Genomic DNA, 13,323 nt, shown 5'->3' on the forward strand with positions numbered 1-13,323 from the left:
CAGTGGAATAGTGGGGTCAAATGGGACTTCCAGTCCTAGTTCTTTGAGGTATCTACATACTGATTTCCACAGTGGTTACACCAGTCTACACTCCCACCAGCAGTGGAGAAGGGTTCCTCTTTCCCCACAGCCCCGCCAGCATTTGTTATTGGTTGATTTCATGATAGCAGCCATTCTTTCTGGAGTGAGGTGGAATCTCAGCGTTCTTTTCATTTGCATCTCTTGAATGACCAGTGATATTGAACATTTTTTCATGTATTTATTTGCTATTTCTGCTTCTTTGTGTGAGAAATGTCTGTTCATTTCAGATGCCCATTTTTGGATTGGGTCTTTAAATTTCGGAGGTCTGATCTTTAAGTTCTTTATAGATTGGAGATAGTAAGCCTTTGTCTGAGGAACAGCCCATGAAGAATTTTTCCCCACATTGTGGGGTGGTTTCTCTTGCTGGGCAGAAGATTTTTAATAAGAAGTGATCGCACTTGTTGATTGTTTCTGGTAGTTCATGGGCAACTGAGGTTTTGTTCATAAAATCTTTTCCTACACTGATGTCTTCAAGAGTTCTACCTAGCCTCTGTTCCAACTGGCTCAGCATTTCTATTTTAATATTTAGATCTTTAACCCAATTCGATTTTATTTTAGTGCATGGTGAGAGATATAGGTCTAGTTTTAATCTTTGGCAAGTTGAAAGCCAATTTTTCCAGTACCATTATTTATTAAAGAGGCTATCTTTCCTCCAGTGAGGGTGTTTGGCTCCTTTATCGAAGATGAGATGGCTGAGTGTGTCTGGAGTTGTTTCTGCATCTTCTAATCTGTTCCACTGGTCCTCTGGTCTGTTTCTTTGCCAGTACCATGCTGTTTTTATCACAGTAGCTTTGTACTATAGTTGCAGGTTGGGGATTGTGATACCCCCTGCCATGTCTCTGTTACCCGGAATTGCTTTTGCTATTCTGGGTCTCTTTTTGTTCCAAATGAATTTTTGGATTGTTTTCTCAAGGTCCATGAAGTATGCTGCTGGGATCTCAATTGGAATTAAATCTATATAGCAGTTTTGGAAGTATGGCCATTTTCACTATATTAATCCTTCCTATCTAGGAGCAGGGGATGTCTGTCCATTTTCTGATATTATTTTCAATCTCTCTTTTCAGAGTGCCATAGTTTTCAGAGAAGAGGTCTTTGATTTCTTTCATTAGGTTGATTCCTAGGTATTTCAGTTTGTTGGATGCTATTGTGAAAGGAATTATTTGCCCTATTTCTCTCTCAGTGAGCCTGTCATTCGTGTAGAGGAAAGCTAATGATTTTTGTGTGTTGACCTTGTAACCAGCTACTTTACTGCATTTGGTTATTAAGTCTAGAAGACTTTTGGTGGAGGTCTTGGGGTCTTCTATATAGAGTATCATGTCATCTGCAAATAATTACAATTTGACTTCTTCATTTCCTATCTTTATTCCTTTTATTTTTTTCTCCTGTCTAATTGCTGAGGCTAATGTTTCCAGAACTATATTGAACAAGAGTGGTGATAGTGGATATCCTTGCCTTGTTCCTGATTTTAGTGTGAAGGATTTCAGTTTTCGACTATTTAGTATGATATTGGCTGTTGGTTTTTCATAGATGGCTTCTATCAGTTTGAGGTAGAGACCATCTATTCCAATTTTTGTAGGGTTTTTATCATAAATGCATGTTGGATTTTGTCAAATGCTTTTTCTGCATCTATGGAGATAATCATATGGTTTTTGTCCTTGGCTCTATTGATATAGTGTATTACATTGATTGATTTTCATATATTGAACCATCCTTGCATCCCTGGGATGAATCCCATTTGACCAGGGTGCGTGATCTTCTTGATGATCTTCTGCATTCTATTTGCCAGTATCTTATTAAGGATTTTTGCATCTATGTTCATTAGTGAGATTGGCCTATAGTTCTCCTGTTCGGTTGGGTCTTTCTCAGCTTTGGGGATCAAGGTGATGCTTGCTTCCAAGAATGAATTTGGAAGTATTGCTTCCCTTTCAATTTCATTGAAGAGTTTAAACAGTAGTGGCAGCAGTTCCTCTCTAAATGTCTTGTAGAATTCAGCAGTGAAGCCATCAGGGCCCAGGCTTTTCTTAGTTGATAAGATTTAATTACATTTTCCATTTCATTGGTTGATCAATATCAACCAATTGTTCTTTAGAATTTTTAGGTCTTCGTTCAAGTTTGGTAATTCATATGTATCTAGGAATCTGTCCATTTCTTCTGTGTTGTCCATCTTATTGGCATATAGGTTCTGGAAGGAGGTATTGATGATCCTCTGGATTTCTGCTGGGTCTGTTGTAATTTCACCCTTTTCATTCCTAATTGTGTGGATTTGGGCCTTTTCTTTCCTTTTTCTGGTAAGGTTGGCTAAGGGTTTGTTAATTTTGTTGATTCTTTTGAAGAACCAACTCTTTGGTTCATTGATTTTTTTGTATCATTCTCTTAGTCTCCATTGCATTGATTTCTGCTCTGATCTTTATAATTTCCTCCCTTGTATGAGTGTTGGGGCTGTCCTGCTCTTCTTTTTCTAGAAGCTTGAGGTTCAGCATCAGGTTGTTTAATTGGGCTCGTTCTGTTTTCCTAATTTGAATATTCACTGTAATGAATTTCCCTCGTAAGACTGCTTTCATTGTATCGCATAGATTCTGATATGTTGTATTGTCATTTAAATGATGGAACTGTCTGATTTCTTCTTTAATTTCCTCTGTGACCCATTGGTTATTCAGAAGTGTGTTGTTCAATTTCCACGTGTTTATGAAATGTTTCCAGTTTTTTTTTGCTATGGATCTCCAATTTCATCGCACTATGGTCTGATAATATACAGGGGATAACTTCAATTCCTTTGCACTTACTTAAACATGTTCTATATGTGAGTATGTGGTCTATTTTTGAGAATGACTCATGTGCAGCTGAGAAGAATGTGTATTGTGATTTTGTGGGGTGGAAGACTCTGTAATCATCTGTTAAGTTCATTTGTTCAAGAGTTCGATTGAGTTCTAGTATTTCATTACTTATTTTTAGTCTGGTTGATCTATCTATTTGTGACAGTGGGGTGTTGAGGTCCCCCACTACAATTGTATTAGTGCATATATGACTTTTCATGTCCATTAGTATTTGTTTTATATAGTTGGGTGCACTAGTGTTCGGTGCATAGATATTTATGATTGTCATCTGTTCCTCTTGGATTCTTCCCTTTACAAGGATGTAGTGTCCTTCTTCATCTCTCTTAACTAGTGTTGGTTTGAAATCTACTTGATCTGTCAAGGGGATAGCTACTCCTGCTTTTTTTCGGGTTCCTGTCACATGCAGTATTGTTTTCCACCCTTTAACTTTCAGTCTATGAGTTTCCTTTTGAATTAAGTGTGTTTCTTGTATGCAGCATATTGTTGGATTTGGCTTCTTGATCCATTCTGCCAGTCTATTTCTTTTGATTGGTGAATTGAGACCATTAACATTGATGGTTATAACTGAAACTTATTGACTTGTCATTGCCATGACTCTTTCTTTTTGTTGGGTTCTCCCCCTTAACATTTAATTTCTTGTTGTGCCGGATGGGTTCATTCTGCTTTGCTTCCTGGGGTTGTGATCCTCAATGTCTGTTCCTAGGATATTGTCTAAAATTTTTTGGAGTGCTGGTTTGGTATTCACAAAGCTCGTAAGGTGCTCTTTGTCATGAAAGTATCTTATTTCTCCATCAATTTTGAAAGATAGTTTTGCAGTTTACATCAATCTGTGTTGGAGGCTGTTTTCTTTTAGGGCTTGGAATATGTCACTCCAAGCTCTTCTTGCCTTGATGGTTTGTGTTGAGAAGCCTGCTGTGATTCTGATGGACTTTCCTTTGTATGTGATTTCTTTCTTTTCTCTAACTGCTTGTAGAACTTTGTTTTTCTGTTGAGTTTCTGGAATCTTAACAATTATATGCCTATGTGTAGATTTTTTTTGATCAATGCTATTTGGAGTCCTATATGCCTCACTTATCTGTATGTCTAGTTCTTTTCCCCTGCTTGGGAAGATTTCTGCCATTACTTCCATGAAGAGTTTTTTTTTAATGTCATCTGCACTCTCTCCTGTTTCTTCTTTGATTCCAATCATTCTTATGTTATTCTTCTTTGCATCATCTAGCAGCTGGTGGATTGATTTCTCATGTTCCCTTAAAATTGTGATGCTATTTTTCTTTTCCTGGTCATTAATTGCAATCTTATGTTCTATATCTGAAATTCTGTCCTCACATTGGCTCATTCTGCTGTATAGACTTTCAATGGAGTTTTTCTTCTCCTGGAAATGTATTTGCATCTGTTTTATGGATTCCATTTGTTTCCTATGTTGGGATTCCATCATGCTCCTCAGCTCCTCTCTAGATTTATTAATCATGTCTTGCACTAGGAGCACAATTTCTCCTGTTATCTGAGAAATTATTTCTGATTTCATTTTTTCCAGATCCCCTTTTGTTGCCAGTTCAGTGGGTCCAGCTGGTTGAGTATCAGAGTGTTCCATCTCATTTCCCTTTGAGGTTGCTCTAGGTGATCTGGAAGTCTGGTTTTGAGACTTATTTACATGTTTTCTCATTTCGACTGGGGGCAGGCAGGGGGTGCTGTTGGCACCCACAAGGATTACCTCCTCTGAGCTGGGAGAGGTGGGACAGGGGATGGGAGTGATGGTAGGGATCATGGCCCAGAAGCTTCTTCCTCTGGGCCGGGAGTGGTGGGACAGAAGGTGGCCCAAAAGCCCTTTCTTCTGGGTTGGGGGCAGCAGGAGGGATGATGGCCAGGAAGCCCCTTCCTCTGGACCAGGAGCAGTAGGATGGTGGCTCAGAAGCCCCTACCTCTGGGCTGGGAGCAGTGGGAGGGATGGAGACCTGGAAGCCCCTTCCTCTGGACCAGGAGCAGTAGGACAGTGGCTCAGAAGCCCCTACCACTGGGCCAGGAGCGGTGGGAGGGATGGTGGCCTGGAAGTCCCTTCCTCTGGGCTGGGAGCAGCAGGAGGGATGGTGGCTGGGAAGCCCCTTCCTCTGGACCAGAAGCAGTAGAATGGTAGCTCAGAATCCCCTACCTCTAGGCTGGGAGTGGCAGGAGGGATGGTGCCCCAGAAGCCCCTTCCTCTGGGCTGGGAGTGGTGGGACAGATGGTGGCCCAAAAGCTCTTTCCTCTTGACTGGGAGCAGCAGGAGGGGTGGTGGGCAGGAAGCCCCTTCCTCTGGACTAGGAGCAGTGGGTTGGTGGCTCAGAAGCCCTTACCTCTGGGCCTGGAGTGGCGGGACCCAGTACCGTGGTCTGGTGGTCTGGTGTCCTCTGCATCTTTATAGTGTGGAACTGGGTGGCTGTACAGAGGAGTGGGGGGGGGTTGTCCAGTGGATTGCTTCAGGGGCGCGGGCTGATTCGGCGTTTTCTGCCTGACTGGTGACCTCGGTAGGGTGTCCGCAGACCTGCCTGTCTGCAGCCGCCATTACTCTTTAAACTCATCAAGGAAATTGAAAGGAACCAAAGCTTCCAAATTCATTCCTAGAAGTAATTATTACTTTGATTCCAAAACCAAGGAAAGGCACAACCTAAAAAGAAAATTGCAGGCCAATCTCCCTAATGAATATTGATGCAAAAATCCTCAACAAGATACTGGCAAACAAAATACAAAGTGTCAAGAAGATCATACACCTTAACCAAGTCAGATTTATCCCAGGGATGCAAGGATGGTTCAATATTCATAAATCAATAAGTGTAATACACTATATCAACAGACTCAAGGACAAAAACCATATGATTATCTCAATAGATGCAGAAAAGGCATTTGACAAATCCAACACCTATTTGTGATATAAACATTGCAGTAAATTAGTATAGAAGGTCTTTATCTCAACTTGATTAAGGCTATCTATGAAAAACCAACAGACAACATCATACTAAATGGTCAAAAATTGAAAACTTTCATGCTAAAATGAGGAACAAGGCAAGGACGCCCATTATCACCACATCTGTTTAATATTGTTCTTGAAACATTAGCCACAGCAATTAGAAAAGAGAAAGAAATAAAAGGAATAAAAATAGGAAAGGAAGAAGTTAAACTATCATTATTTGCTGATGATACATTACTTTACACAGAAGACCCAAAATACTCTGCCAAAAGACTTCCAGACTTAATTGACAGATTCAGCAGAGTAGCAGGATATAAGTTCAACACTCAAAAAAACAAAACAATAGCCTTTTTATATATAAATAATAGACTCACTGAGAGGGAAATTAGGGAAACAATTCATTTTACAATAGCATACAAAAAAATGAAATATCTAGGAGTCAGTCTAACAAAGGAAGCAAAAGACCTCTACTCTGAAAACTATAGCACTTTGAAAAAGGAGATTGAGGAGGATATAAGAAAATGGAAAGACATCCCTTGTTCCTGGATAGGAAGAACCAATATAGTGAAAATGGCCATACTTCCAAAACCATTATACACGTTTAATGCAATGCTGATTGAAATTCCAACAATATATTTCACAGAACTGGAGAAAGCAATCCAAAAATTCTTTTGGAACCAGAAGAGACCTAGAGTAGCCAAAGAAATTTTAGGCAACAGAGATATGGCTGGGGGTATTACAATCCCCAACTTGAAACTATACTATAAAGCTACTGTGATAAAAACAGCATGATACTGCCAAAGAACAGACCTGAGGTTCACTGGAATAGATTACAAGATGCAGAAATAACTACAGATATGCTCATCCACCTCATCTTTGACAAAGGAGCCAACATCCTTATTGGAGGAAAGATAGCCTATTTAATAAATGGTGTTAGAAAAACTGGATTTCAACCTGCCAAAGATTAAAACTTGACACATGCCTATCACCATGCACTAAATTAAGGTAAAAGTGGATTAAACATTTAAATATTATGACAGAAACATTACATTTGCTGGAAGATTAGGTAGAACTCTTGAAGATATTGGTATAGGAAAAGATTTTATGAACAAAACCTCAGTGGCATTGGAACTTGCACAAAAAATCAACAACTGGGATCTTATCTTATTAAAAAGCTTCTGCACTGCAAGAGAAACCAACAGAGCTATGAGGCAACCTACAATGTGGGAAAAAATTTTCAGCACCTGTACCTTAGACAAAGGACTACTATTGAGAATATATAAAGAGTTGAAAAAAATCAGACCCCTCAAATTCAAAGACCCAATTCAAAAATGGGCATCTGAAATGAGCAGACATTTCTCAGACAAAGAAGTAAAAGCAGCAAATAAATACAGGAAAAAATGTTCAGTATCACTGGTGTTTTGAGAGATGCAGATGAAAACAACACTGAGATTCCACCTCACCCCAGAAAGAATGGCTGCTATTAAGAAATCATCTAATAACAAATGCTGGCAGGGGTGTGGGGAGAAAGGAACCCCTCTCCATTGTTGGTGGGAGTGCAGTTTGGTGCAACCACTGTGGAAATCAGTATGGAGATACCTCAAAGATCTAGGCTTAGAGGTCCCTTTTGACCTAGCTATCCCCCTGCTGGGTATCTTCACAAAAGAATTAAAAGGGGCTGGGGATTTAACTCAGTGGTTCCACCACCTGCCTTGTAAGTACAAGGTCCTGAGTTTGATCCCTGGTACCAAAATTTTAAAAAAGATATTAGGGCCAGTGATTTAGCTCAGTGGTTTCACCACCTGCCTTGAAAGCACAAGGGCCCAAGTTCTATCCCTGGTACAAAAAAAAAAAAAAAGAATTAAAAGAATCTTACCACAGAGATATATGTGCACCTATGTTTATTACTGCACATTTCATAATAAGCGAAAGCTTGGAAACAGCCCAAGTGCCTATCAACTGGGTACTGGATAAAGACGATGTGCTGTTTTTTTTTTTATAAAATGGAGTACTACTCAGTCATAAAGAATGAGAAACTACAGACATGTATAGCTAAATGGATGCATATTGAGGCAATTCTCTTAAGTGAAATAAATAGGACACATATGTGAATACCGAATAGTTTCTCTAGTGTGAGAAATTGAAAGTGTAATTAAGGATACACATGTATGAAATGGCCTAATAACATATTTCTCATATTGTGTTTCCATTGCATATTATATGACTGTATTGAAATTTAAATTAGGGAGAAGTTTGGCTTATATGGAGTCTGCTAACTAACTGGAGTTTTTTTTCCAGATCATTACTTGTTCAATATTGGTTTTGGGGATCTTTCTGAAACAAATCAGATCCTCTGGTGTCTTGGTGCTTGAGATGCTTTTTTAAGTTATATAGAAAAATGTTAAAGTGCTTTTCAGTTTTGTTCTGGTTGAGTTCTACTGTATTTGAATATTATTGTAGTTTTTTCCCCTTGCATTGTTCTTCTCTGAGTTGTTTTAATTTTTTGTATGTGTGTGTTTGATAAAATTATTTAATAAAATTTAAAAAAATAAAAATTTAAAAGATGGATAATTTTTTTGTATATCCTTGTATTGGTCTATTTTAGCTGTATAGTATACTAATATTTATCATTGGAGATATGCACCTTTACATACTCTCTTGGGCCTTATTTTTTCCCCCTTCCCCTGCCCTTCAACCCCTCCATCCCTCCCTATTTACAAAGACTTTATTTCCATTTTTTCATTTTCTTATATTAATTCCATTCCCTTCTTTCCTTTCCCCTACCACTCCCACTTCCCCCTCCCCCTTGCCCCTTTTCTTCCTATTTCACATTATCTATTATACCAGAAAATCAACATTAAGTAAGTCTTTTTTTTTTCTGATACCAGGGATCGAACTCGGGTCTTTGGCTTGTGAGGCAGGTGGTGGAACCACTGAGCTTAATTCCCGGCCCTAAAAGATGGATAATTATATAAAAAAAAGTGGTTCTGCAGGTTGCACTGTAGTTTTCATTCAAACATTCTTGGGGCACCAGCTCTACAATACAGGACAATGGAAGGTTGTAAAATAAAGTGAAGTTACTTCTCAGAGAAAGCAACTAGAACTCTTTGTGTTATGGCAATCAACTCCACTGAAGTAATGCTGTGAAATAGTAGGCATTTCAACATCTTTCTCTCCGCACTGCAGTTTTGTGCAGCATATCTAAATGAGGCTTGTATTGTGAAGGTCACTTTGGCCTAGAATGTGCCATCCAGTCCTGCTGCAAAGAAAGGGCATGGGGACCTGTCAACTTTGTCCTGAGAAGAACATGAGGTTAGAAGCCAAACACACATTTCAGAATGGTTCTACAGCTTTAACTGCAGTTTCCATTCAAACATTCACCTGGAGCCAGCTCTCCCATAAAGGACAGTAAAGGGTATCATATAAAGTGCACTTCATTGTCAGAGAAACCAATTAGAACTCTTGCATTATGGTAGTCAATGATACTGAAGTAATTCTGTGAAATAGTAGGCATTTCAATGTCTGTCTCTCTGCACTGCAGATTTGAGCAGCACATCTTTATGCAGCCTGTAGGGTTAAAGGCCATTTCGCCTAGAAATTGCCATACAGTTCTGCTGCAAAGAAGTGGCCTGGGGACCTTTCAACTTTATCCTAAGAAGAACTTGATATTCGAAGTCAAACACATTTTTCAGAATGGTTCTGCAGATGGAACTGAAGATTTCATTGTAACATACTCCTGGTACCATCTCTCACATAGAAGACAATCAAGGGTAAGATATAAAGTGCAGTTACTTTTCAGAGAACACAATTAGAACGCTTCTGTTATGGCAGTCAACTCCACTGAAGTAATATGGTGAAACAGTTGGTATTTCAATGTTTGCCTACCCATACTGCAGATTTGTGCAGCAAATCTCTATGAGGCCTGTATTGTAAATGACATTTGGGCTAGAAATTGACATCCAGTTCTGGTGCAAAGAAAGTGCACAGAGAGTTGTAGGTGATTTCTTAAGAATAACTTGATGTTAGAAGTAAAGCACAATTTTCACAATTGTTCTACAGTTTGAACTGCAGTATTCATTGAAATGTTCTCCTGGCATGAGTTCTGAAATACAAGTGAAGGGCAGGGTATGATATAAAATACAGTGACTTCTCAGAGCAAACAACTGATACTCTTGTGTTATGCAAATCAACTCCACTGAAGTAATGCTGTAAAGCAGTAGGCATTGCAATGTGTGCCTCTCAGCACCATAGATTTGTGCTACACATCTCTATTAGGCCTGAATTGAGAATGGTACTTTGGCCTAGAAAGTGCCATCCAGTTCTGCTCAAAGAAAGGGCCTGGAGAGCTGTCAACATTGTTCTAAGAATAACTTCTTTTTATAAGATAAACATATTTTCAGAATGCTTCTGTATTTTGAAGGTTAGTTGTCATTCAAACATACTCCTGGCACAAGCTCTCCCATACAAGAAAATCAATTGTATGATATAAATGTCAGTTACTGTTCACAGAAATAACTTAGAACTCTTGTGTTATGGCTGTCACATTGAATGAAGTAAGGCTGTGAAATTGTAAGATTTCAACGTCAGCCTCTCTGCACTGACAATATGTGCAGCACATCTCTATGAGGCCTGCACTGTGAACGGCCCTTTGGCCCAGAAAATGCCATCCAGTTCTGCTGCAAAGAAAGGGAATGGAGAACTCTCAACTTTGTCCTGAGAAGAAGTTGTAGTTAGAAGCCAAAAACACATTTCAGAATAGTTCTGCAGTTTGAACAGCAGTTTTATTTCAAATATTCTCTGGGAGCCACCTCTCCCATACAAGATAATCAAGGGTATGATATAAAGCACAGTTCTTAGACAAACCAATAAGAACTCTTGTGTTACAGCAGTGAACTTCACTGAAGTCATGCTGTGAAATGCTAGTCATTTCAATGTCTGCCTCCACCCAGGGTAGATTTGTGCTGCACATTTCTATGAGGCCTGTATTGTGAATGGCATTTTGGCCTGGAGAGTGCCATCCAGTTCTGGTTAAAGAAAGGACCTGGAGAGCTGTCAACTTTGTCCTAAGAAGAAATTGAGGTTGGAAACCCAACACACTTTTCAGAATGGTTCTGGAGATGGAACTGCAGTTTTCATTCTAACACACCCCTGGCACTAGCTGTCCCATAGAATATAATCAAGAGTATGATATAAAGTACAGTTACTTCTCATAGAAACCAATTAGAACTCTACTGTTATGGCAGTCAACTCCTCCGGAGTAGTGTAGTGAAACAGTTGGTATTTCAATGTGTGCCAATCCATACTGAAGATTTGTGCAGCAAATTTCTATGAGGTCTGTATTGTAAATGACATTTGGCCTAGAATTTGCCATCCAGTTCTGCTCCCAAAAAGGGCATGGAGAGATGTCAATGATTTCTTAAGAGTAACTTGATGTTAGAAGCTAAACACAGTTTTCAGAATTGTTGTACAGTTTGAACTGCAGTACTCATTAAAACATTCTAATGGCATCACCTCTGACATGCAAGAGAAGGGAAGGGTATGATATAAAGTGCTGTTACTTCTCAGAGAAAACAAAACTCTTGTGATATGCAAATCATCTCCACTGAATTAATGCTGTCAAGCTGTAGGTATTGCAATGTGTAGCTCTTGGCACCATAGATTTGTGCTACACATCTCTCTTAGGCCTGTATTAAGAATGGCACTTTGGCCTAGAAATTGCCATCCAGTTCTGGTTAAAGAAAGGACCTGGAGAGCTGTCAACTTCTTCCTAAGAAGTAATTGCTGTTATAAGCCAAACATACTTTTAAGAAATGTCCTGGTAAGTCCTCAACTTTGTCCTAAGAAGTACTTGATCCTAGAAGCCAAACACACTTTTCAAAATGGTTCTGCAGTTTGCACTGCACTTTTCATTCAAACATACTTCTACCATGAGCTCTCCCATCCAAGTCAAAGAATGTTATGATATAAAGGGCATTTCCTTCTCAAGAAAGCAGCTAGAAATCTATCACTGTGGCAGAATATTCCACTCTGAAAATTCCACGGAATAGTATTCACATCACAATCTAGCTCTCTGCACTGCCAATTTCTGTAGCACATCTGTATAAAAGGCCTGTGCAGCGAATAGCACTAGGGCCTAGAAATTGCCATGTAGTTCTACTGAAAGAAAGGTCCTGGAAAGTTCTCAACTTTGTCCTAAGAAGAACTTGATGTTAGAAGCCAAACACACTTTTCAGAAAGGTTCTCCAGTTTGCACTGCAGTTTTCATTCAAACATCCTTCTAGCACCATCCCTACCATCTAAGTCAATTGAAGTTTATGTTGTAAAGTGCAGTTCATTTTCAGAGAAAGCAGCTACAACGCTGTCAAAGTGGCAGAGCATTCCACTCTCTAAATTCCATTTAATAGTATTCACATCACAGTTTGGCTGAGTGCATTGCAAATTTCAGTAGTACAACTCTAAGAGCCCTGTATTGTGTGTAGCACTTGGGCCTCAAAATTGCCATGTTGTTCTGCTGAAAGAAAGGTCCTGGACAGTCCTCAACTTTGACTGGAGAAAAACTTGATGTTAGAAGGCAAACACACTTTTCAGAATGGTTCTGCAGTTTGCACTGAAGTTTTCATTCAAATATACTTCTAGCACCTGCTCTCCCATGCAAGTCAAAGGAATGTTATGATATAAAATGGTGTTCCTCCTCAGAGAAAGCAGCTAGAATACTTTTGTTCTGGCAGAATATTCCAATAAGTAAATATCATTTAATAGTGTTCACATCACAATCAGGCTCTCTGCATTGCCAATTTCTGCAGCAAATCTCTATGAGGCCTGTACTGTGAATAGCACTAAGGCCTACAAATTGCCATGTGATTCTGCTGAAAGAAAGGTCCTGGAAAGTCGTCAACATTGCCTTAAGAAGAACTTGATGTTTGAAGCCAAACCCACATTTCAGAAATGTTGTGCAGTTTGCACTGCAGTTTTCATTCAAACATAATTCTAGCACCAGCCCTACCATCCAAGTCAATGGAAGGTTACGATATAAAGTGCAGTTCACTTTCAGAGAAAGCAGCTAGAGTGCTGTCACAATGGCAAAGCAGTCCACTCTGTAAATTCCATTTAATAGTATTCACATCACAATCTGGCTCTCCGCATTGCCAATTTCAGTAGCAGAACCCTACGAGGCCTGTATTGTGAACAGCAATTGGGCCTAGAAATTGCCATGTAGTTCTGCTGAAAGAAAGGTCCTGGACAGTCCTCAACTTTGTCCATAGAAAAACTTGATGTTAGAAGGCAAACACACTTTTGAGAATGGTTTTGCAGTTTGCATTGCAGTTTTAATTCAAATAAACTTCTAGCACTTGCTCTGCCATGCAAGTCAAAGGAATGTTGATATATAGTGGTGTTAATTCTCAGAGAAAGCAGCTAGAACTCTGTTACTGTGGAGAATATTACACTCAGTAAATATCATTTAATAGT

Source organism: Heterocephalus glaber, unplaced genomic scaffold, assembly GCF_053883595.1.
Source record: "Heterocephalus glaber isolate CG9 unplaced genomic scaffold, H.glaber_assembly_v1.0 deba00001813, whole genome shotgun sequence".
Lineage (NCBI taxonomy): Eukaryota > Metazoa > Chordata > Mammalia > Rodentia > Bathyergidae > Heterocephalus > Heterocephalus glaber.